The sequence below is a fragment of the Ambystoma mexicanum genome, chromosome 4p (genome assembly GCF_040938575.1).
Source record: "Ambystoma mexicanum isolate Mex_15411 chromosome 4p, UKY_AmexF1_1, whole genome shotgun sequence".
In the NCBI taxonomy this organism is placed as follows: Eukaryota; Metazoa; Chordata; class Amphibia; order Caudata; family Ambystomatidae; genus Ambystoma; species Ambystoma mexicanum.
This window is the reverse complement of record NC_090927.1, coordinates 1078892460-1078918655: the sequence shown is the minus strand read 5'-3', so window position 1 is coordinate 1078918655 and position 26196 is coordinate 1078892460.

Sequence of the window (26196 nt, the reverse complement as noted above, 5' to 3'; positions counted from 1 at the left end):
CTTTCTTCTGCACGCCCCTGTGAGCATACCCATTTGCATTGTGAAATATGTTCACTGGAGAAAATGAGGATAGAACATCTGGCTCCCCGCTCCCCGCTCCACCAAATACCAGCTAACTGCAGTGGCCTAGAGGTTAAGTGCTTGCCTTACAGCGCTGGGGGCCTGGGTTCGAGTCCTGCTTTCGGCACATAAACGCAATAGTGGGTGCCCACTCTCCTTCTAAAAGGTTCAGTGGGTATGAAAAGAGTTCCTTGGTAAAGGGAGAGTGGAAGAAAGCGAGAGGTGGGACTGAGGAAGTGCGGGGTAAGGAGGAGGCGGGGCAGGCTAAAAGGGGAGGTAGGGCTGATTGAATGAGTCCCTGTGGAGAGAAGATGGGGCTGGGTGAGTGGGGGTAGGTCTAGGGAGGGTGGCAGAGAGGGGGGACTGTGGAAGTGCAGGGTAAGGAGGAGGAGGGGGAGGTAGAACTGGATGAAAAAAAAAATGTCAGCCCATGCTCTGGTCCCTTTTTCCTTCTCAATGCACCCTTCCCCCCACATTAGGGCCCTCCTACACACCCCCCTCTATAATGCAGGGCCCTCCTCCACCATCACACTATCACTAGGGCCCCCCCTTTATCCTACATCCTAGGGCCCCCCCTTTATCCTACATCCCCAGGCCTACCTACCCCCACTCACTCAGCCCCACCTCCTCTCCACAAAGACCCGTTCATCCAGCCCTACCTCCCCCGCCTCCTCCTTCACCCTGCACTTCCACAGTCCCGCCTCTCTGCTTTCTTCCACCCTCTACCAGTGAACTCTTTTCATACCCACTGAACCTTCTGCTTTCTTCCACCCTCTACCAGTGAACTCTTTTCATACCCACTGAACCTTTTAGAAGGAGTGCTGGCACCCACTATTCCGTTTATGTGCCGAAAGCAGGATTCGAACCCAGACCCCCAGCGCTGTAACGCAAGCACTTAACCTCTAGGCCACTGCAGTTAGCTGGTATTTGGTGGAGCGGGGGGCCAGATGTTCTGTCCACATTTTCTTCAGTGAACATGTTTCACAATGCAAATGGGTATGCTCACAGGACCATGCAGAAGAATGATAAATACGCCCAAAAGGTGCTCTCAGAAAAACAGCCACCAGAGGCTCAAGCAGGTAAGTGCTTGGTCTTGGAATGCTGGGTGCCTGAGTTCTAATCCAATGTCTGGAATCTCTGGGCATGTTTTTTAAAAAAAATTGTAAAAAGTTTTTTTATTGAAAATGGGTATGCATTGCCGGCGCGATCAGCCAACAATTAATGCCCCTTCAATACCTGCATTCCTACTAACAGTTGTGCCTTTTTTTCCTGCACTCTGGCCTTCGTAACACCCATACAAAAGCTTGTCCCTCTGGCCCCAACAGACTGGAAAAAAAGCAGGGGTAAAAGTGTAATCTACAGGTCATGGTGTATTTGATAATTGCACTGGGACTCAAACAGGACACCTTCTCGAGGCGCTGTGAGGCGACCACCGGCCCCTGCATAGCAAGCCAACCTGTATCAGCATCTCACCAGCAGCTGAACGTGTCGCCTGCAGGTTACACATAGGAGGCTGCAGTAGGTCCATTAACCCATTGGGCTGTCGACCCTCCTTCCTCAGAGAGCAGGAAACTGAATTTCCATGTTGCCTTCCTTTGGCACATTAGATCTATCTTTCACCCCAATTCAGAGCATGTGTTGCTTCACGGAGAGCTGATAATCATTGTGAGTTGTGAGCCACTAAAAGCTAAGCAGGTCAGTTAAATCTTTGCCTTTGTCATTGAAGTGTATTGATATGTGCAGGTGAGTCTTCTGTCCTGTGCTACTGTTTGTTTTCTTATTGCTGCTTGGTCATGATTCTTAAATGTAAACACTCTGCTCTCAAAAGTGAAAGCTTTGAAAGACTCTTGATATAACAAGCCTTTCCCACTCTTTGCCCTGGGGGTGAGAGGGCTGCTTTCTGCCTTTAACTTCCTCAATGTTGGGGTGTCTGGCTCCACCACTGACAACCAGGGGTAAATCCTGGAGGGAAACGGGCAGAGGTCTGCGCCCTGCGTCCTCCACGCGTCCCTAACGCTCCCAAACGCGACCACAGCCCTTACGGGCACAGCCCTATGTCCTATGCAGCCCCTCTGGTGCAGCCACCCACACAACTTAGGGTTAGGATCTGTGCTCTTCCATGTAGGCCTGGCCACCTAGGCCCCAGAAAGTGTCACAGCCTGTTTTTGAAACCTTAGTGATGGTGGCCTAGGTGAAGATGATCTTGGTGGAATATTGATGCCTTTTTCCTCCCAGAAGCCACCCCGGGAGCATATTAAAATGAAGGGGTGTGCCTGCTCAGCTGCCCTCTCTTTAACCTCTCTGCCTTAGTGACATTAGTTCTGGGCTCTCCAGGCGAATGTGTCCATCCGGGAGAGAGCTAGGAATAGGACGTCTCTTTCTGCAGGTACAGTGGGGAAGACTCAGAGAGCTGCATGCCTGAGACATCTTTCCTTGTCCCTCGCTCATTGTTGTGTTCCCTAACTTCTAACTCTCTGCCAGGCCAGGCCCTGTTTCTTTTACTGCCAACCCCCCTGACCCCTCGTCTTCGACCGACTTCCCGCTCTATTATGCCTTCTCCTTTTTTGCTCTCTTCTATGGCCCTTTGAAAAGGAATGCAGGCCGAGCTAAGCCTCATGAAGGAAATCTACCAACAAAAGATGCACTCTTCACTTATGGGTTGAGCTGTGAGACGAGTAAGAAGGGCCGAAGGGGTGATTGGGTTGTTCAGCTGGGAGGCACCAGAGGCGTAGCCAGTATTGCCTACCAAATGGGGGCCGAAGCTAATGTAGTTGGGCCCACTGCACTGACAAAAATATCTGTAAATGACCACACAGCGCTGCTGATTGGGTATTTGCAGAATTTGGGTGGGCCTTGCCCCTCAAGCCCTACCCTGCCTCTGCTCTCACCCCCAGGGCAAAGTGTGGGAAAGGCTCGCTGCAGCAAGAGTCTTTCAAATCTTTCACTTTTGAGAACAGAGTGTTTACATTTAAAAATCATGAACAAGCAGCAATAAGAAGGCATGCAGTAACCTAGGACAGGAGACTGCCCTGTGCATATCAATACACCCCAATGAGAAAGGCAAAGATTTAACTGACCTGCTTAGCTATTAGTGGCTCACACATCTCAATGATTATCATCTCTGCGTGAAGCAAAACATCCTCTGAATTGGGGTGAAAGACAGATCTAATGTGCCAAAGGAAGGCAACATTGAAATTCAGTTTCTTGCTCTCTGAGGAAGGAGGGTCGACAGCCCAATGGGTTAATGCACCTCCTGCAGCCTCCTATGTGTTGCCTGCAGGCGACACATTCAGTGCTGGTGAGATGCTGATACAGGTTGGCTTGCTATGCAGGGGCCGGTGGTCACCTCACAGCGACTCGACAAGGTGTCCTGTTTGAGTCCCAGTGCAAATATCGTATCAACCATGACCCGTAGATTACACTTTTTCCCCCTTGTATTTTCCCCTCAGTTGGGGCCAGAGAGACAAGCTTTTGTATGGGTGTTCCCAAGGCCAGAGTGCAGAAAACAAAGGCACAACTGTTAGTAGGAATGCAGGTATTGAAGGGGCATTAACTGTTGGCTGATCGCGCAGGGCAATGCATACCTATTTTCAATTAAAAAAAAAAAACACATTTTTTAAATGCCCAGGAGGTTCCAGACATTGGATTAGAACTCTGGTCCCCAGCATCACAAGACCAAGCGCTTAGCAGTTGAGCCACTGATGGCTGTGCTCATGAGAGCTGCTTTTGGGCGTATATATCTTTCTTCTGCACGCCCCTGTGAGCATACCCATTTGCATTGTGAAATATGTTCACTGGAGAAAATGAGGATAGAACATCTGGCTCCCCGCTCCCCGCTCCCCGCTCCACCAAATACCAGCTAACTGCAGTGGCCTAGAGGTTAAGTGCTTGCCTTACAGCGCTGGGGGCCTGGGTTCGAGTCCTGCTTTCGGCACATAAACGCAATAGTGGGTGCCCACTCTCCTTCTAAAAGGTTCAGTGGGTATGAAAAGAGTTCCTTGGTAAAGGGAGAGTGGAAGAAAGCGAGAGGTGGGACTGAGGAAGTGCAGGGTAAAGGAGGAGGCGGGGCAGGCTAAAAGGGGAGGTAGGGCTGATTGAATGAGTCCCTGTGGAGAGAAGATGGGGCTGGGTGAGTGGGGGTAGGTCTAGGGAGGGTGGCAGAGAGGGGGGACTGTGGAAGTGCAGGGTAAGGAGGAGGAGGGGGAGGTAGAACTGGATGAAAAAAAAAATGTCAGCCCATGCTCTGGTCCCTTTTTCCTTCTCAATGCACCCTTCCCCCCACATTAGGGCCCTCCTACACACCCCCCTCTATAATGCAGGGCCCTCCTCCACCATCACACTATCACTAGGGCCCCCCCTTTATCCTACATCCTAGGGCCCCCCCTTTATCCTACATCCCCAGGCCTACCTACCCCCACTCACTCAGCCCCACCTCCTCTCCACAAAGACCCGTTCATCCAGCCCTACCTCCCCCGCCTCCTCCTTCACCCTGCACTTCCACAGTCCCGCCTCTCTGCTTTCTTCCACCCTCTACCAGTGAACTCTTTTCATACCCACTGAACCTTCTGCTTTCTTCCACCCTCTACCAGTGAACTCTTTTCATACCCACTGAACCTTTTAGAAGGAGTGCTGGCACCCACTATTCCGTTTATGTGCCGAAAGCAGGATTCGAACCCAGACCCCCAGCGCTGTAACGCAAGCACTTAACCTCTAGGCCACTGCAGTTAGCTGGTATTTGGTGGAGCGGGGGGCCAGATGTTCTGTCCACATTTTCTTCAGTGAACATGTTTCACAATGCAAATGGGTATGCTCACAGGACCATGCAGAAGAATGATAAATACGCCCAAAAGGTGCTCTCAGAAAAACAGCCACCAGAGGCTCAAGCAGGTAAGTGCTTGGTCTTGGAATGCTGGGTGCCTGAGTTCTAATCCAATGTCTGGAATCTCTGGGCATGTTTTTTAAAAAAAATTGTAAAAAGTTTTTTTATTGAAAATGGGTATGCATTGCCGGCGCGATCAGCCAACAATTAATGCCCCTTCAATACCTGCATTCCTACTAACAGTTGTGCCTTTTTTTCCTGCACTCTGGCCTTCGTAACACCCATACAAAAGCTTGTCCCTCTGGCCCCAACAGACTGGAAAAAAAGCAGGGGTAAAAGTGTAATCTACAGGTCATGGTGTATTTGATAATTGCACTGGGACTCAAACAGGACACCTTCTCGAGGCGCTGTGAGGCGACCACCGGCCCCTGCATAGCAAGCCAACCTGTATCAGCATCTCACCAGCAGCTGAACGTGTCGCCTGCAGGTTACACATAGGAGGCTGCAGTAGGTCCATTAACCCATTGGGCTGTCGACCCTCCTTCCTCAGAGAGCAGGAAACTGAATTTCCATGTTGCCTTCCTTTGGCACATTAGATCTATCTTTCACCCCAATTCAGAGCATGTGTTGCTTCACGGAGAGCTGATAATCATTGTGAGTTGTGAGCCACTAAAAGCTAAGCAGGTCAGTTAAATCTTTGCCTTTGTCATTGAAGTGTATTGATATGTGCAGGTGAGTCTTCTGTCCTGTGCTACTGTTTGTTTTCTTATTGCTGCTTGGTCATGATTCTTAAATGTAAACACTCTGCTCTCAAAAGTGAAAGCTTTGAAAGACTCTTGATATAACAAGCCTTTCCCACTCTTTGCCCTGGGGGTGAGAGGGCTGCTTTCTGCCTTTAACTTCCTCAATGTTGGGGTGTCTGGCTCCACCACTGACAACCAGGGGTAAATCCTGGAGGGAAACGGGCAGAGGTCTGCGCCCTGCGTCCTCCACGCGTCCCTAACGCTCCCAAACGCGACCACAGCCCTTACGGGCACAGCCCTATGTCCTATGCAGCCCCTCTGGTGCAGCCACCCACACAACTTAGGGTTAGGATCTGTGCTCTTCCATGTAGGCCTGGCCACCTAGGCCCCAGAAAGTGTCACAGCCTGTTTTTGAAACCTTAGTGATGGTGGCCTAGGTGAAGATGATCTTGGTGGAATATTGATGCCTTTTTCCTCCCAGAAGCCACCCCGGGAGCATATTAAAATGAAGGGGTGTGCCTGCTCAGCTGCCCTCTCTTTAACCTCTCTGCCTTAGTGACATTAGTTCTGGGCTCTCCAGGCGAATGTGTCCATCCGGGAGAGAGCTAGGAATAGGACGTCTCTTTCTGCAGGTACAGTGGGGAAGACTCAGAGAGCTGCATGCCTGAGACATCTTTCCTTGTCCCTCGCTCATTGTTGTGTTCCCTAACTTCTAACTCTCTGCCAGGCCAGGCCCTGTTTCTTTTACTGCCAACCCCCCTGACTCCTCGTCTTCGACCGACTTCCCGCTCTATTATGCCTTCTCCTTTTTTGCTCTCTTCTATGGCCCTTTGAAAAGGAATGCAGGCCGAGCTAAGCCTCATGAAGGAAATCTACCAACAAAAGATGCACTCTTCACTTATGGGTTGAGCTGTGAGACGAGTAAGAAGGGCCGAAGGGGTGATTGGGTTGTTCAGCTGGGAGGCACCAGAGGCGTAGCCAGTATTGCCTACCAAATGGGGGCCGAAGCTAATGTAGTTGGGCCCACTGCACTGACAAAAATATCTGTAAATGACCACACAGCGCTGCTGATTGGGTATTTGCAGAATTTGGGTGGGCCTTGCCCCTCAAGCCCTACCCTGCCTCTGCTCTCACCCCCAGGGCAAAGTGTGGGAAAGGCTCGCTGCAGCAAGAGTCTTTCAAATCTTTCACTTTTGAGAACAGAGTGTTTACATTTAAAAATCATGAACAAGCAGCAATAAGAAGGCATGCAGTAACCTAGGACAGGAGACTGCCCTGTGCATATCAATACACCCCAATGAGAAAGGCAAAGATTTAACTGACCTGCTTAGCTATTAGTGGCTCACACATCTCAATGATTATCATCTCTGCGTGAAGCAAAACATCCTCTGAATTGGGGTGAAAGACAGATCTAATGTGCCAAAGGAAGGCAACATTGAAATTCAGTTTCTTGCTCTCTGAGGAAGGAGGGTCGACAGCCCAATGGGTTAATGCACCTCCTGCAGCCTCCTATGTGTTGCCTGCAGGCGACACATTCAGTGCTGGTGAGATGCTGATACAGGTTGGCTTGCTATGCAGGGGCCGGTGGTCACCTCACAGCGACTCGACAAGGTGTCCTGTTTGAGTCCCAGTGCAAATATCGTATCAACCATGACCCGTAGATTACACTTTTTCCCCCTTGTATTTTCCCCTCAGTTGGGGCCAGAGAGACAAGCTTTTGTATGGGTGTTCCCAAGGCCAGAGTGCAGAAAACAAAGGCACAACTGTTAGTAGGAATGCAGGTATTGAAGGGGCATTAACTGTTGGCTGATCGCGCAGGGCAATGCATACCTATTTTCAATTAAAAAAAAAAAAACACATTTTTTAAATGCCCAGGAGGTTCCAGACATTGGATTAGAACTCTGGTCCCCAGCATCACAAGACCAAGCGCTTAGCAGTTGAGCCACTGATGGCTGTGCTCATGAGAGCTGCTTTTGGGCGTATATATCTTTCTTCTGCACGCCCCTGTGAGCATACCCATTTGCATTGTGAAATATGTTCACTGGAGAAAATGAGGATAGAACATCTGGCTCCCCGCTCCCCGCTCCCCGCTCCACCAAATACCAGCTAACTGCAGTGGCCTAGAGGTTAAGTGCTTGCCTTACAGCGCTGGGGGCCTGGGTTCGAGTCCTGCTTTCGGCACATAAACGCAATAGTGGGTGCCCACTCTCCTTCTAAAAGGTTCAGTGGGTATGAAAAGAGTTCCTTGGTAAAGGGAGAGTGGAAGAAAGCGAGAGGTGGGACTGAGGAAGTGCAGGGTAAAGGAGGAGGCGGGGCAGGCTAAAAGGGGAGGTAGGGCTGATTGAATGAGTCCCTGTGGAGAGAAGATGGGGCTGGGTGAGTGGGGGTAGGTCTAGGGAGGGTGGCAGAGAGGTGGGACTGTGGAAGTGCAAGGTAAGGAGGAGGAGGGGGAGGTAGAACTGGATGAAAAAAAAAATGTCAGCCCATGCTCTGGTCCCTTTTTCCTTCTCAATGCACCCTTCCCCCCACATTAGGGCCCTCCTACACACCCCCCTCTATAATGCAGGGCCCTCCTCCACCATCACACTATCACTAGGGCCCCCCCTTTATCCTACATCCTAGGGCCCCCCCTTTATCCTACATCCCCAGGCCTACCTACCCCCACTCACTCAGCCCCACCTCCTCTCCACAAAGACCCGTTCATCCAGCCCTACCTCCCCCGCCTCCTCCTTCACCCTGCACTTCCACAGTCCCGCCTCTCTGCTTTCTTCCACCCTCTACCAGTGAACTCTTTTCATACCCACTGAACCTTCTGCTTTCTTCCACCCTCTACCAGTGAACTCTTTTCATTCCCACTGAACCTTTTAGAAGGAGTGCTGGCACCCACTATTCCGTTTATGTGCCGAAAGCAGGATTCGAACCCAGACCCCCAGCGCTGTAACGCAAGCACTTAACCTCTAGGCCACTGCAGTAAGCTGGTATTTGGTGGAGCGGGGGGCCAGATGTTCTGTCCACATTTTCTTCAGTGAACATGTTTCACAATGCAAATGGGTATGCTCACAGGACCATGCAGAAGAATGATAAATACGCCCAAAAGGTGCTCTCAGAAAAACAGCCACCAGAGGCTCAAGCAGGTAAGTGCTTGGTCTTGGAATGCTGGGGGCCTGAGTTCTAATCCAATGTCTGGAATCTCTGGGCATGTTTTTTAAAAAAAATTGTAAAAAGTTTTTTTATTGAAAATGGGTATGCATTGCCGGCGCGATCAGCCAACAATTAATGCCCCTTCAATACCTGCATTCCTACTAACAGTTGTGCCTTTTTTTCCTGCACTCTGGCCTTCGTAACACCCATACAAAAGCTTGTCCCTCTGGCCCCAACAGACTGGAAAAAAAGCAGGGGTAAAAGTGTAATCTACAGGTCATGGTGTATTTGATAATTGCACTGGGACTCAAACAGGACACCTTCTCGAGGCGCTGTGAGGCGACCACCGGCCCCTGCATAGCAAGCCAACCTGTATCAGCATCTCACCAGCAGCTGAACGTGTCGCCTGCAGGTTACACATAGGAGGCTGCAGTAGGTCCATTAACCCATTGGGCTGTCGACCCTCCTTCCTCAGAGAGCAGGAAACTGAATTTCCATGTTGCCTTCCTTTGGCACATTAGATCTATCTTTCACCCCAATTCAGAGCATGTGTTGCTTCACGGAGAGCTGATAATCATTGTGAGTTGTGAGCCACTAAAAGCTAAGCAGGTCAGTTAAATCTTTGCCTTTGTCATTGAAGTGTATTGATATGTGCAGGTGAGTCTTCTGTCCTGTGCTACTGTTTGTTTTCTTATTGCTGCTTGGTCATGATTCTTAAATGTAAACACTCTGCTCTCAAAAGTGAAAGCTTTGAAAGACTCTTGATATAACAAGCCTTTCCCACTCTTTGCCCTGGGGGTGAGAGGGCTGCTTTCTGCCTTTAACTTCCTCAATGTTGGGGTGTCTGGCTCCACCACTGACAACCAGGGGTAAATCCTGGAGGGAAACGGGCAGAGGTCTGCGCCCTGCGTCCTCCACGCGTCCCTAACGCTCCCAAACGCGACCACAGCCCTTACGGGCACAGCCCTATGTCCTATGCAGCCCCTCTGGTGCAGCCACCCACACAACTTAGGGTTAGGATCTGTGCTCTTCCATGTAGGCCTGGCCACCTAGGCCCCAGAAAGTGTCACAGCCTGTTTTTGAAACCTTAGTGATGGTGGCCTAGGTGAAGATGATCTTGGTGGAATATTGATGCCTTTTTCCTCCCAGAAGCCACCCCGGGAGCATATTAAAATGAAGGGGTGTGCGTGCTCAGCTGCCCTCTCTTTAACCTCTCTGCCTTAGTGACATTAGTTCTGGGCTCTCCAGGCGAATGTGTCCATCCGGGAGAGAGCTAGGAATAGGACGTCTCTTTCTGCAGGTACAGTGGGGAAGACTCAGAGAGCTGCATGCCTGAGACATCTTTCCTTGTCCCTCGCTCATTGTTGTGTTCCCTAACTTCTAACTCTCTGCCAGGCCAGGCCCTGTTTCTTTTACTGCCAACCCCCCTGACTCCTCGTCTTCGACCGACTTCCCGCTCTATTATGCCTTCTCCTTTTTTGCTCTCTTCTATGGCCCTTTGAAAAGGAATGCAGGCCGAGCTAAGCCTCATGAAGGAAATCTACCAACAAAAGATGCACTCTTCACTTATGGGTTGAGCTGTGAGACGAGTAAGAAGGGCCGAAGGGGTGATTGGGTTGTTCAGCTGGGAGGCACCAGAGGCGTAGCCAGTATTGCCTACCAAATGGGGGCCGAAGCTAATGTAGTTGGGCCCACTGCACTGACAAAAATATCTGTAAATGACCACACAGCGCTGCTGATTGGGTATTTGCAGAATTTGGGTGGGCCTTGCCCCTCAAGCCCTACCCTGCCTCTGCTCTCACCCCCAGGGCAAAGTGTGGGAAAGGCTCGCTGCAGCAAGAGTCTTTCAAATCTTTCACTTTTGAGAACAGAGTGTTTACATTTAAAAATCATGAACAAGCAGCAATAAGAAGGCATGCAGTAACCTAGGACAGGAGACTGCCCTGTGCATATCAATACACCCCAATGAGAAAGGCAAAGATTTAACTGACCTGCTTAGCTATTAGTGGCTCACACATCTCAATGATTATCATCTCTGCGTGAAGCAAAACATCCTCTGAATTGGGGTGAAAGACAGATCTAATGTGCCAAAGGAAGGCAACATTGAAATTCAGTTTCTTGCTCTCTGAGGAAGGAGGGTCGACAGCCCAATGGGTTAATGCACCTCCTGCAGCCTCCTATGTGTTGCCTGCAGGCGACACATTCAGTGCTGGTGAGATGCTGATACAGGTTGGCTTGCTATGCAGGGGCCGGTGGTCACCTCACAGCGACTCGACAAGGTGTCCTGTTTGAGTCCCAGTGCAAATATCGTATCAACCATGACCCGTAGATTACACTTTTTCCCCCTTGTATTTTCCCCTCAGTTGGGGCCAGAGAGACAAGCTTTTGTATGGGTGTTCCCAAGGCCAGAGTGCAGAAAACAAAGGCACAACTGTTAGTAGGAATGCAGGTATTGAAGGGGCATTAACTGTTGGCTGATCGCGCAGGGCAATGCATACCTATTTTCAATTAAAAAAAAAAAACACATTTTTTAAATGCCCAGGAGGTTCCAGACATTGGATTAGAACTCTGGTCCCCAGCATCACAAGACCAAGCGCTTAGCAGTTGAGCCACTGATGGCTGTGCTCATGAGAGCTGCTTTTGGGCGTATATATCTTTCTTCTGCACGCCCCTGTGAGCATACCCATTTGCATTGTGAAATATGTTCACTGGAGAAAATGAGGATAGAACATCTGGCTCCCCGCTCCCCGCTCCCCGCTCCACCAAATACCAGCTAACTGCAGTGGCCTAGAGGTTAAGTGCTTGCCTTACAGCGCTGGGGGCCTGGGTTCGAGTCCTGCTTTCGGCACATAAACGCAATAGTGGGTGCCCACTCTCCTTCTAAAAGGTTCAGTGGGTATGAAAAGAGTTCCTTGGTAAAGGGAGAGTGGAAGAAAGCGAGAGGTGGGACTGAGGAAGTGCAGGGTAAAGGAGGAGGCGGGGCAGGCTAAAAGGGGAGGTAGGGCTGATTGAATGAGTCCCTGTGGAGAGAAGATGGGGCTGGGTGAGTGGGGGTAGGTCTAGGGAGGGTGGCAGAGAGGTGGGACTGTGGAAGTGCAAGGTAAGGAGGAGGAGGGGGAGGTAGAACTGGATGAAAAAAAAAATGTCAGCCCATGCTCTGGTCCCTTTTTCCTTCTCAATGCACCCTTCCCCCCACATTAGGGCCCTCCTACACACCCCCCTCTATAATGCAGGGCCCTCCTCCACCATCACACTATCACTAGGGCCCCCCCTTTATCCTACATCCTAGGGCCCCCCCTTTATCCTACATCCCCAGGCCTACCTACCCCCACTCACTCAGCCCCACCTCCTCTCCACAATGACCCGTTCATCCAGCCCTACCTCCCCCGCCTCCTCCTTCACCCTGCACTTCCACAGTCCCGCCTCTCTGCTTTCTTCCACCCTCTACCAGTGAACTCTTTTCATACCCACTGAACCTTCTGCTTTCTTCCACCCTCTACCAGTGAACTCTTTTCATACCCACTGAACCTTTTAGAAGGAGTGCTGGCACCCACTATTCCGTTTATGTGCCGAAAGCAGGATTCGAACCCAGACCCCCAGCGCTGTAACGCAAGCACTTAACCTCTAGGCCACTGCAGTAAGCTGGTATTTGGTGGAGCGGGGGGCCAGATGTTCTGTCCACATTTTCTTCAGTGAACATGTTTCACAATGCAAATGGGTATGCTCACAGGACCATGCAGAAGAATGATAAATACGCCCAAAAGGTGCTCTCAGAAAAACAGCCACCAGAGGCTCAAGCAGGTAAGTGCTTGGTCTTGGAATGCTGGGGGCCTGAGTTCTAATCCAATGTCTGGAATCTCTGGGCATGTTTTTTAAAAAAAATTGTAAAAAGTTTTTTTATTGAAAATGGGTATGCATTGCCGGCGCGATCAGCCAACAATTAATGCCCCTTCAATACCTGCATTCCTACTAACAGTTGTGCCTTTTTTTCCTGCACTCTGGCCTTCGTAACACCCATACAAAAGCTTGTCCCTCTGGCCCCAACAGACTGGAAAAAAAGCAGGGGTAAAAGTGTAATCTACAGGTCATGGTGTATTTGATAATTGCACTGGGACTCAAACAGGACACCTTCTCGAGGCGCTGTGAGGCGACCACCGGCCCCTGCATAGCAAGCCAACCTGTATCAGCATCTCACCAGCAGCTGAACGTGTCGCCTGCAGGTTACACATAGGAGGCTGCAGTAGGTCCATTAACCCATTGGGCTGTCGACCCTCCTTCCTCAGAGAGCAGGAAACTGAATTTCCATGTTGCCTTCCTTTGGCACATTAGATCTATCTTTCACCCCAATTCAGAGCATGTGTTGCTTCACGGAGAGCTGATAATCATTGTGAGTTGTGAGCCACTAAAAGCTAAGCAGGTCAGTTAAATCTTTGCCTTTGTCATTGAAGTGTATTGATATGTGCAGGTGAGTCTTCTGTCCTGTGCTACTGTTTGTTTTCTTATTGCTGCTTGGTCATGATTCTTAAATGTAAACACTCTGCTCTCAAAAGTGAAAGCTTTGAAAGACTCTTGATATAACAAGCCTTTCCCACTCTTTGCCCTGGGGGTGAGAGGGCTGCTTTCTGCCTTTAACTTCCTCAATGTTGGGGTGTCTGGCTCCACCACTGACAACCAGGGGTAAATCCTGGAGGGAAACGGGCAGAGGTCTGCGCCCTGCGTCCTCCACGCGTCCCTAACGCTCCCAAACGCGACCACAGCCCTTACGGGCACAGCCCTATGTCCTATGCAGCCCCTCTGGTGCAGCCACCCACACAACTTAGGGTTAGGATCTGTGCTCTTCCATGTAGGCCTGGCCACCTAGGCCCCAGAAAGTGTCACAGCCTGTTTTTGAAACCTTAGTGATGGTGGCCTAGGTGAAGATGATCTTGGTGGAATATTGATGCCTTTTTCCTCCCAGAAGCCACCCCGGGAGCATATTAAAATGAAGGGGTGTGCGTGCTCAGCTGCCCTCTCTTTAACCTCTCTGCCTTAGTGACATTAGTTCTGGGCTCTCCAGGCGAATGTGTCCATCCGGGAGAGAGCTAGGAATAGGACGTCTCTTTCTGCAGGTACAGTGGGGAAGACTCAGAGAGCTGCATGCCTGAGACATCTTTCCTTGTCCCTCGCTCATTGTTGTGTTCCCTAACTTCTAACTCTCTGCCAGGCCAGGCCCTGTTTCTTTTACTGCCAACCCCCCTGACTCCTCGTCTTCGACCGACTTCCCGCTCTATTATGCCTTCTCCTTTTTTGCTCTCTTCTATGGCCCTTTGAAAAGGAATGCAGGCCGAGCTAAGCCTCATGAAGGAAATCTACCAACAAAAGATGCACTCTTCACTTATGGGTTGAGCTGTGAGACGAGTAAGAAGGGCCGAAGGGGTGATTGGGTTGTTCAGCTGGGAGGCACCAGAGGCGTAGCCAGTATTGCCTACCAAATGGGGGCCGAAGCTAATGTAGTTGGGCCCACTGCACTGACAAAAATATCTGTAAATGACCACACAGCGCTGCTGATTGGGTATTTGCAGAATTTGGGTGGGCCTTGCCCCTCAAGCCCTACCCTGCCTCTGCTCTCACCCCCAGGGCAAAGTGTGGGAAAGGCTCGCTGCAGCAAGAGTCTTTCAAATCTTTCACTTTTGAGAACAGAGTGTTTACATTTAAAAATCATGAACAAGCAGCAATAAGAAGGCATGCAGTAACCTAGGACAGGAGACTGCCCTGTGCATATCAATACACCCCAATGAGAAAGGCAAAGATTTAACTGACCTGCTTAGCTATTAGTGGCTCACACATCTCAATGATTATCATCTCTGCGTGAAGCAAAACATCCTCTGAATTGGGGTGAAAGACAGATCTAATGTGCCAAAGGAAGGCAACATTGAAATTCAGTTTCTTGCTCTCTGAGGAAGGAGGGTCGACAGCCCAATGGGTTAATGCACCTCCTGCAGCCTCCTATGTGTTGCCTGCAGGCGACACATTCAGTGCTGGTGAGATGCTGATACAGGTTGGCTTGCTATGCAGGGGCCGGTGGTCACCTCACAGCGACTCGACAAGGTGTCCTGTTTGAGTCCCAGTGCAAATATCGTATCAACCATGACCCGTAGATTACACTTTTTCCCCCTTGTATTTTCCCCTCAGTTGGGGCCAGAGAGACAAGCTTTTGTATGGGTGTTCCCAAGGCCAGAGTGCAGAAAACAAAGGCACAACTGTTAGTAGGAATGCAGGTATTGAAGGGGCATTAACTGTTGGCTGATCGCGCAGGGCAATGCATACCTATTTTCAATTAAAAAAAAAAAACACATTTTTTAAATGCCCAGGAGGTTCCAGACATTGGATTAGAACTCTGGTCCCCAGCATCACAAGACCAAGCGCTTAGCAGTTGAGCCACTGATGGCTGTGCTCATGAGAGCTGCTTTTGGGCGTATATATCTTTCTTCTGCACGCCCCTGTGAGCATACCCATTTGCATTGTGAAATATGTTCACTGGAGAAAATGAGGATAGAACATCTGGCTCCCCGCTCCCCGCTCCCCGCTCCACCAAATACCAGCTAACTGCAGTGGCCTAGAGGTTAAGTGCTTGCCTTACAGCGCTGGGGGCCTGGGTTCGAGTCCTGCTTTCGGCACATAAACGCAATAGTGGGTGCCCACTCTCCTTCTAAAAGGTTCAGTGGGTATGAAAAGAGTTCCTTGGTAAAGGGAGAGTGGAAGAAAGCGAGAGGTGGGACTGAGGAAGTGCAGGGTAAAGGAGGAGGCGGGGCAGGCTAAAAGGGGAGGTAGGGCTGATTGAATGAGTCCCTGTGGAGAGAAGATGGGGCTGGGTGAGTGGGGGTAGGTCTAGGGAGGGTGGCAGAGAGGTGGGACTGTGGAAGTGCAAGGTAAGGAGGAGGAGGGGGAGGTAGAACTGGATGAAAAAAAAAATGTCAGCCCATGCTCTGGTCCCTTTTTCCTTCTCAATGCACCCTTCCCCCCACATTAGGGCCCTCCTACACACCCCCCTCTATAATGCAGGGCCCTCCTCCACCATCACACTATCACTAGGGCCCCCCCTTTATCCTACATCCTAGGGCCCCCCCTTTATCCTACATCCCCAGGCCTACCTACCCCCACTCACTCAGCCCCACCTCCTCTCCACAATGACCCGTTCATCCAGCCCTACCTCCCCCGCCTCCTCCTTCACCCTGCACTTCCACAGTCCCGCCTCTCTGCTTTCTTCCACCCTCTACCAGTGAACTCTTTTCATACCCACTGAACCTTCTGCTTTCTTCCACCCTCTACCAGTGAACTCTTTTCATACCCACTGAACCTTTTAGAAGGAGTGCTGGCACCCACTATTCCGTTTATGTGCCGAAAGCAGGATTCGAACCCAGACCCCCAGCGCTGTAACGCAAGCACTTAACCTCTAGGCCACTGCAGTAAGCTGGTATTTGGTGGAGCGGGGGGCCAGATGTTCTGTCCACATTTTCTTCAGTGAACATGTTTCACAATGCAAATGGGTATGCTCACAGGACCATGCAGAAGAATGATAAATACGCCCAAAAGGTGCTCTCAGAAAAACAGCCACCAGAGGCTCAAGCAGGTAAGTGCTTGGTCTTGGAATGCTGGGGGCCTGAGTTCTAATCCAATGTCTGGAATCTCTGGGCATGTTTTTTAAAAAAAATTGTAAAAAGTTTTTTTATTGAAAATGGGTATGCATTGCCGGCGCGATCAGCCAACAATTAATGCCCCTTCAATACCTGCATTCCTACTAACAGTTGTGCCTTTTTTTCCTGCACTCTGGCCTTCGTAACACCCATACAAAAGCTTGTCCCTCTGGCCCCAACAGACTGGAAAAAAAGCAGGGGTAAAAGTGTAATCTACAGGTCATGGTGTATTTGATAATTGCACTGGGACTCAAACAGGACACCTTCTCGAGGCGCTGTGAGGCGACCACCGGCCCCTGCATAGCAAGCCAACCTGTATCAGCATCTCACCAGCAGCTGAACGTGTCGCCTGCAGGTTACACATAGGAGGCTGCAGTAGGTCCATTAACCCATTGGGCTGTCGACCCTCCTTCCTCAGAGAGCAGGAAACTGAATTTCCATGTTGCCTTCCTTTGGCACATTAGATCTATCTTTCACCCCAATTCAGAGCATGTGTTGCTTCACGGAGAGCTGATAATCATTGTGAGTTGTGAGCCACTAAAAGCTAAGCAGGTCAGTTAAATCTTTGCCTTTGTCATTGAAGTGTATTGATATGTGCAGGTGAGTCTTCTGTCCTGTGCTACTGTTTGTTTTCTTATTGCTGCTTGGTCATGATTCTTAAATGTAAACACTCTGCTCTCAAAAGTGAAAGCTTTGAAAGACTCTTGATATAACAAGCCTTTCCCACTCTTTGCCCTGGGGGTGAGAGGGCTGCTTTCTGCCTTTAACTTCCTCAATGTTGGGGTGTCTGGCTCCACCACTGACAACCAGGGGTAAATCCTGGAGGGAAACGGGCAGAGGTCTGCGCCCTGCGTCCTCCACGCGTCCCTAACGCTCCCAAACGCGACCACAGCCCTTACGGGCACAGCCCTATGTCCTATGCAGCCCCTCTGGTGCAGCCACCCACACAACTTAGGGTTAGGATCTGTGCTCTTCCATGTAGGCCTGGCCACCTAGGCCCCAGAAAGTGTCACAGCCTGTTTTTGAAACCTTAGTGATGGTGGCCTAGGTGAAGATGATCTTGGTGGAATATTGATGCCTTTTTCCTCCCAGAAGCCACCCCGGGAGCATATTAAAATGAAGGGGTGTGCCTGCTCAGCTGCCCTCTCTTTAACCTCTCTGCCTTAGTGACATTAGTTCTGGGCTCTCCAGGCGAATGTGTCCATCCGGGAGAGAGCTAGGAATAGGACGTCTCTTTCTGCAGGTACAGTGGGGAAGACTCAGAGAGCTGCATGCCTGAGACATCTTTCCTTGTCCCTCGCTCATTGTTGTGTTCCCTAACTTCTAACTCTCTGCCAGGCCAGGCCCTGTTTCTTTTACTGCCAACCCCCCTGACCCCTCGTCTTCGACCGACTTCCCGCTCTATTATGCCTTCTCCTTTTTTGCTCTCTTCTATGGCCCTTTGAAAAGGAATGCAGGCCGAGCTAAGCCTCATGAAGGAAATCTACCAACAAAAGATGCACTCTTCACTTATGGGTTGAGCTGTGAGACGAGTAAGAAGGGCCGAAGGGGTGATTGGGTTGTTCAGCTGGGAGGCACCAGAGGCGTAGCCAGTATTGCCTACCAAATGGGGGCCGAAGCTAATGTAGTTGGGCCCACTGCACTGACAAAAATATCTGTAAATGACCACACAGCGCTGCTGATTGGGTATTTGCAGAATTTGGGTGGGCCTTGCCCCTCAAGCCCTACCCTGCCTCTGCTCTCACCCCCAGGGCAAAGTGTGGGAAAGGCTCGCTGCAGCAAGAGTCTTTCAAATCTTTCACTTTTGAGAACAGAGTGTTTACATTTAAAAATCATGAACAAGCAGCAATAAGAAGGCATGCAGTAACCTAGGACAGGAGACTGCCCTGTGCATATCAATACACCCCAATGAGAAAGGCAAAGATTTAACTGACCTGCTTAGCTATTAGTGGCTCACACATCTCAATGATTATCATCTCTGCGTGAAGCAAAACATCCTCTGAATTGGGGTGAAAGACAGATCTAATGTGCCAAAGGAAGGCAACATTGAAATTCAGTTTCTTGCTCTCTGAGGAAGGAGGGTCGACAGCCCAATGGGTTAATGCACCTCCTGCAGCCTCCTATGTGTTGCCTGCAGGCGACACATTCAGTGCTGGTGAGATGCTGATACAGGTTGGCTTGCTATGCAGGGGCCGGTGGTCACCTCACAGCGACTCGACAAGGTGTCCTGTTTGAGTCCCAGTGCAAATATCGTATCAACCATGACCCGTAGATTACACTTTTTCCCCCTTGTATTTTCCCCTCAGTTGGGGCCAGAGAGACAAGCTTTTGTATGGGTGTTCCCAAGGCCAGAGTGCAGAAAACAAAGGCACAACTGTTAGTAGGAATGCAGGTATTGAAGGGGCATTAACTGTTGGCTGATCGCGCAGGGCAATGCATACCTATTTTCAATTAAAAAAAAAAAAAACACATTTTTTAAATGCCCAGGAGGTTCCAGACATTGGATTAGAACTCTGGTCCCCAGCATCACAAGACCAAGCGCTTAGCAGTTGAGCCACTGATGGCTGTGCTCATGAGAGCTGCTTTTGGGCGTATATATCTTTCTTCTGCACGCCCCTGTGAGCATACCCATTTGCATTGTGAAATATGTTCACTGGAGAAAATGAGGATAGAACATCTGGCTCCCCGCTCCCCGCTCCACCAAATACCAGCTAACTGCAGTGGCCTAGAGGTTAAGTGCTTGCCTTACAGCGCTGGGGGCCTGGGTTCGAGTCCTGCTTTCGGCACATAAACGCAATAGTGGGTGCCCACTCTCCTTCTAAAAGGTTCAGTGGGTATGAAAAGAGTTCCTTGGTAAAGGGAGAGTGGAAGAAAGCGAGAGGTGGGACTGAGGAAGTGCAGGGTAAAGGAGGAGGCGGGGCAGGCTAAAAGGGGAGGTAGGGCTGATTGAATGAGTCCCTGTGGAGAGAAGATGGGGCTGGGTGAGTGGGGGTAGGTCTAGGGAGGGTGGCAGAGAGGTGGGACCGTGGAAGTGCAGGGTAAGGAGGAGGAGGGGGAGGTAGAACTGGATGAAAAAAAAAATGTCAGCCCATGCTCTGGTCCCTTTTTCCTTCTCAATGCACCCTTCCCCCCACATTAGGGCCCTCCTACACACCCCCCTCTATAATGCAGGGCCCTCCTCCACCATCACACTATCACTAGGGCCCCCCCTTTATCCTACATCCTCGGGCCCCCCCTTTATCCTACATCCCCAGGCCTACCTACCCCCACTCACTCAGCCCCACCTCCTCTCCACAAAGACCCGTTCATCCAGCCCTACCTCCCCCACCTCCTCCTTCACCCTGCACTTCCACAGTCCCGCCTTTCTGCTTTCTTCCACCCTCTACCAGTGAACTCTTTTCATACCCACTGAACCTTCTGCTTTCTTCCACCCTCTACCAGTGAACTCTTTTCATACCCACTGAACCTTTTAGAAGGAGTGCTGGCACCCACTATTCCGTTTATGTGCCAAAAGCAGGATTCGAACCCAGACCCCCAGCGCTGTAACGCAAGCACTTAACCTCTAGGCCACTGCAGTTAGCTGGTATTTGGTGGAGCGGGGGGCCAGATGTTCTGTCCACATTTTCTTCAGTGAACATGTTTCACAATGCAAATGGGTATGCTCACAGGACCATGCAGAAGAATGATAAATACGCCCAAAAGGTGCTCTCAGAAAAACAGCCACCAGAGGCTCAAGCAGGTAAGTGCTTGGTCTTGGAATGCTGGGGGCCTGAGTTCTAATCCAATGTCTGGAATCTCTGGGCATGTTTTTTAAAAAAAATTGTAAAAAGTTTTTTTATTGAAAATGGGTATGCATTGCCGGCGCGATCAGCCAACAATTAATGCCCCTTCAATACCTGCATTCCTACTAACAGTTGTGCCTTTTTTTCCTGCACTCTGGCCTTCGTAACACCCATACAAAAGCTTGTCCCTCTGGCCCCAACAGACTGGAAAAAAAGCAGGGGTAAAAGTGTAATCTACAGGTCATGGTGTATTTGATAATTGCACTGGGACTCAAACAGGACACCTTCTCGAGGCGCTGTGAGGCGACCACCGGCCCCTGCATAGCAAGCCAACCTGTATCAGCATCTCACCAGCAGCTGAACGTGTCGCCTGCAGGTTACACATAGGAGGCTGCAGTAGGTCCATTAACCCATTGGGCTGTCGACCCTCCTTCCTCAGAGAGCAGGAAACTGAATTTCCATGTTGCCTTCCTTTGGCACATTAGATCTATCTTTCACCCCAATTCAGAGCATGTGTTGCTTCACGGAGAGCTGATAATCATTGTGAGTTGTGAGCCACTAAAAGCTAAGCAGGTCAGTTAAATCTTTGCCTTTGTCATTGAAGTGTATTGATATGTGCAGGTGAGTCTTCTGTCCTGTGCTACTGTTTGTTTTCTTATTGCTGCTTGGTCATGATTCTTAAATGTAAACACTCTGCTCTCAAAAGTGAAAGCTTTGAAAGACTCTTGATATAACAAGCCTTTCCCACTCTTTGCCCTGGGGGTGAGAGGGCTGCTTTCTGCCTTTAACTTCCTCAATGTTGGGGTGTCTGGCTCCACCACTGACAACCAGGGGTAAATCCTGGAGGGAAACGGGCAGAGGTCTGCGCCCTGCGTCCTCCACGCGTCCTTAACGCTCCCAAACGCGACCACAGCCCTTACGGGCACAGCCCTATGTCCTATGCAGCCCCTCTGGTGCAGCCACCCACACAACTTAGGGTTAGGATCTGTGCTCTTCCATGTAGGCCTGGCCACCTAGGCCCCAGAAAGTGTCACAGCCTGTTTTTGAAACCTTAGTGATGGTGGCCTAGGTGAAGATGATCTTGGTGGAATATTGATGCCTTTTTCCTCCCAGAAGCCACCCCGGGAGCATATTAAAATGAAGGGGTGTGCCTGCTCAGCTGCCCTCTCTTTAACCTCTCTGCCTTAGTGACATTAGTTCTGGGCTCTCCAGGCGAATGTGTCCATCCGGGAGAGAGCTAGGAATAGGACGTCTCTTTCTGCAGGTACAGTGGGGAAGACTCAGAGAGCTGCATGCCTGAGACATCTTTCCTTGTCCCTCGCTCATTGTTGTGTTCCCTAACTTCTAACTCTCTGCCAGGCCAGGCCCTGTTTCTTTTACTGCCAACCCCCCTGACTCCTCGTCTTCGACCGACTTCCCGCTCTATTATGCCTTCTCCTTTTTTGCTCTCTTCTATGGCCCTTTGAAAAGGAATGCAGGCCGAGCTAAGCCTCATGAAGGAAATCTACCAACAAAAGATGCACTCTTCACTTATGGGTTGAGCTGTGAGACGAGTAAGAAGGGCCGAAGGGGTGATTGGGTTGTTCAGCTGGGAGGCACCAGAGGCGTAGCCAGTATTGCCTACCAAATGGGGGCCGAAGCTAATGTAGTTGGGCCCACTGCACTGACAAAAATATCTGTAAATGACCACACAGCGCTGCTGATTGGGTATTTGCAGAATTTGGGTGGGCCTTGCCCCTCAAGCCCTACCCTGCCTCTGCTCTCACCCCCAGGGCAAAGTGTGGGAAAGGCTCGCTGCAGCAAGAGTCTTTCAAATCTTTCACTTTTGAGAACAGAGTGTTTACATTTAAAAATCATGAACAAGCAGCAATAAGAAGGCATGCAGTAACCTAGGACAGGAGACTGCCCTGTGCATATCAATACACCCCAATGAGAAAGGCAAAGATTTAACTGACCTGCTTAGCTATTAGTGGCTCACACATCTCAATGATTATCATCTCTGCGTGAAGCAAAACATCCTCTGAATTGGGGTGAAAGACAGATCTAATGTGCCAAAGGAAGGCAACATTGAAATTCAGTTTCTTGCTCTCTGAGGAAGGAGGGTCGACAGCCCAATGGGTTAATGCACCTCCTGCAGCCTCCTATGTGTTGCCTGCAGGCGACACATTCAGTGCTGGTGAGATGCTGATACAGGTTGGCTTGCTATGCAGGGGCCGGTGGTCACCTCACAGCGACTCGACAAGGTGTCCTGTTTGAGTCCCAGTGCAAATATCGTATCAACCATGACCCGTAGATTACACTTTTTCCCCCTTGTATTTTCCCCTCAGTTGGGGCCAGAGAGACAAGCTTTTGTATGGGTGTTCCCAAGGCCAGAGTGCAGAAAACAAAGGCACAACTGTTAGTAGGAATGCAGGTATTGAAGGGGCATTAACTGTTGGCTGATCGCGCAGGGCAATGCATACCTATTTTCAATTAAAAAAAAAAAACACATTTTTTAAATGCCCAGGAGGTTCCAGACATTGGATTAGAACTCTGGTCCCCAGCATCACAAGACCAAGCGCTTAGCAGTTGAGCCACTGATGGCTGTGCTCATGAGAGCTGCTTTTGGGCGTATATATCTTTCTTCTGCACGCCCCTGTGAGCATACCCATTTGCATTGTGAAATATGTTCACTGGAGAAAATGAGGATAGAACATCTGGCTCCCCGCTCCCCGCTCCCCGCTCCACCAAATACCAGCTAACTGCAGTGGCCTAGAGGTTAAGTGCTTGCCTTACAGCGCTGGGGGCCTGGGTTCGAGTCCTGCTTTCGGCACATAAACGCAATAGTGGGTGCCCACTCTCCTTCTAAAAGGTTCAGTGGGTATGAAAAGAGTTCCTTGGTAAAGGGAGAGTGGAAGAAAGCGAGAGGTGGGACTGAGGAAGTGCAGGGTAAAGGAGGAGGCGGGGCAGGCTAAAAGGGGAGGTAGGGCTGATTGAATGAGTCCCTGTGGAGAGAAGATGGGGCTGGGTGAGTGGGGGTAGGTCTAGGGAGGGTGGCAGAGAGGTGGGACTGTGGAAGTGCAAGGTAAGGAGGAGGAGGGGGAGGTAGAACTGGATGAAAAAAAAAATGTCAGCCCATGCTCTGGTCCCTTTTTCCTTCTCAATGCACCCTTCCCCCCACATTAGGGCCCTCCTACACACCCCCCTCTATAATGCAGGGCCCTCCTCCACCATCACACTATCACTAGGGCCCCCCCTTTATCCTACATCCTAGGGCCCCCCCTTTATCCTACATCCCCAGGCCTACCTACCCCCACTCACTCAGCCCCACCTCCTCTCCACAAAGACCCGTTCATCCAGCCCTACCTCCCCCGCCTCCTCCTTCACCCTGCACTTCCACAGTCCCGCCTCTCTGCTTTCTTCCACCCTCTACCAGTGAACTCTTTTCATACCCACTGAACCTTCTGCTTTCTTCCACCCTCTACCAGTGAACTCTTTTCATACCCACTGAACCTTTTAGAAGGAGTGCTGGCACCCACTATTCCGTTTATGTGCCGAAAGCAGGATTCGAACCCAGACCCCCAGCGCTGTAACGCAAGCACTTAACCTCTAGGCCACTGCAGTAAGCTGGTATTTGGTGGAGCGGGGGGCCAGATGTTCTGTCCACATTTTCTTCAGTGAACATGTTTCACAATGCAAATGGGTATGCTCACAGGACCATGCAGAAGAATGATAAATACGCCCAAAAGGTGCTCTCAGAAAAACAGCCTCCAGAGGCTCAAGCAGGTAAGTGCTTGGTCTTGGAATGCTGGGGGCCTGAGTTCTAATCCAATATCTGGAATCTCTGGGCATGTTTTTTAAAAAAAATTGTAAAAAGTTTTTTTATTGAAAATGGGTATGCATTGCCGGCGCGATCAGCCAACAATTAATGCCCCTTCAATACCTGCATTCCTACTAACAGTTGTGCCTTTTTTTCCTGCACTCTGGCCTTCGTAACACCCATACAAAAGCTTGTCCCTCTGGCCCCAACAGACTGGAAAAAAAGCAGGGGTAAAAGTGTAATCTACAGGTCATGGTGTATTTGATAATTGCACTGGGACTCAAACAGGACACCTTCTCGAGGCGCTGTGAGGCGACCACCGGCCCCTGCATAGCAAGCCAACCTGTATCAGCATCTCACCAGCAGCTGAACGTGTCGCCTGCAGGTTACACATAGGAGGCTGCAGTAGGTCCATTAACCCATTGGGCTGTCGACCCTCCTTCCTCAGAGAGCAGGAAACTGAATTTCCATGTTGCCTTCCTTTGGCACATTAGATCTATCTTTCACCCCAATTCAGAGCATGTGTTGCTTCACGGAGAGCTGATAATCATTGTGAGTTGTGAGCCACTAAAAGCTAAGCAGGTCAGTTAAATCTTTGCCTTTGTCATTGAAGTGTATTGATATGTGCAGGTGAGTCTTCTGTCCTGTGCTACTGTTTGTTTTCTTATTGCTGCTTGGTCATGATTCTTAAATGTAAACACTCTGCTCTCAAAAGTGAAAGCTTTGAAAGACTCTTGATATAACAAGCCTTTCCCACTCTTTGCCCTGGGGGTGAGAGGGCTGCTTTCTGCCTTTAACTTCCTCAATGTTGGGGTGTCTGGCTCCACCACTGACAACCAGGGGTAAATCCTGGAGGGAAACGGGCAGAGGTCTGCGCCCTGCGTCCTCCACGCGTCCCTAACGCTCCCAAACGCGACCACAGCCCTTACGGGCACAGCCCTATGTCCTATGCAGCCCCTCTGGTGCAGCCACCCACACAACTTAGGGTTAGGATCTGTGCTCTTCCATGTAGGCCTGGCCACCTAGGCCCCAGAAAGTGTCACAGCCTGTTTTTGAAACCTTAGTGATGGTGGCCTAGGTGAAGATGATCTTGGTGGAATATTGATGCCTTTTTCCTCCCAGAAGCCACCCCGGGAGCATATTAAAATGAAGGGGTGTGCCTGCTCAGCTGCCCTCTCTTTAACCTCTCTGCCTTAGTGACATTAGTTCTGGGCTCTCCAGGCGAATGTGTCCATCCGGGAGAGAGCTAGGAATAGGACGTCTCTTTCTGCAGGTACAGTGGGGAAGACTCAGAGAGCTGCATGCCTGAGACATCTTTCCTTGTCCCTCGCTCATTGTTGTGTTCCCTAACTTCTAACTCTCTGCCAGGCCAGGCCCTGTTTCTTTTACTGCCAACCCCCCTGACCCCTCGTCTTCGACCGACTTCCCGCTCTATTATGCCTTCTCCTTTTTTGCTCTCTTCTATGGCCCTTTGAAAAGGAATGCAGGCCGAGCTAAGCCTCATGAAGGAAATCTACCAACAAAAGATGCACTCTTCACTTATGGGTTGAGCTGTGAGACGAGTAAGAAGGGCCGAAGGGGTGATTGGGTTGTTCAGCTGGGAGGCACCAGAGGCGTAGCCAGTATTGCCTACCAAATGGGGGCCGAAGCTAATGTAGTTGGGCCCACTGCACTGACAAAAATATCTGTAAATGACCACACAGCGCTGCTGATTGGGTATTTGCAGAATTTGGGTGGGCCTTGCCCCTCAAGCCCTACCCTGCCTCTGCTCTCACCCCCAGGGCAAAGTGTGGGAAAGGCTCGCTGCAGCAAGAGTCTTTCAAATCTTTCACTTTTGAGAACAGAGTGTTTACATTTAAAAATCATGAACAAGCAGCAATAAGAAGGCATGCAGTAACCTAGGACAGGAGACTGCCCTGTGCATATCAATACACCCCAATGAGAAAGGCAAAGATTTAACTGACCTGCTTAGCTATTAGTGGCTCACACATCTCAATGATTATCATCTCTGCGTGAAGCAAAACATCCTCTGAATTGGGGTGAAAGACAGATCTAATGTGCCAAAGGAAGGCAATATTGAAATTCAGTTTCTTGCTCTCTGAGGAAGGAGGGTCGACAGCCCAATGGGTTAATGCACCTCCTGCAGCCTCCTATGTGTTGCCTGCAGGCGACACATTCA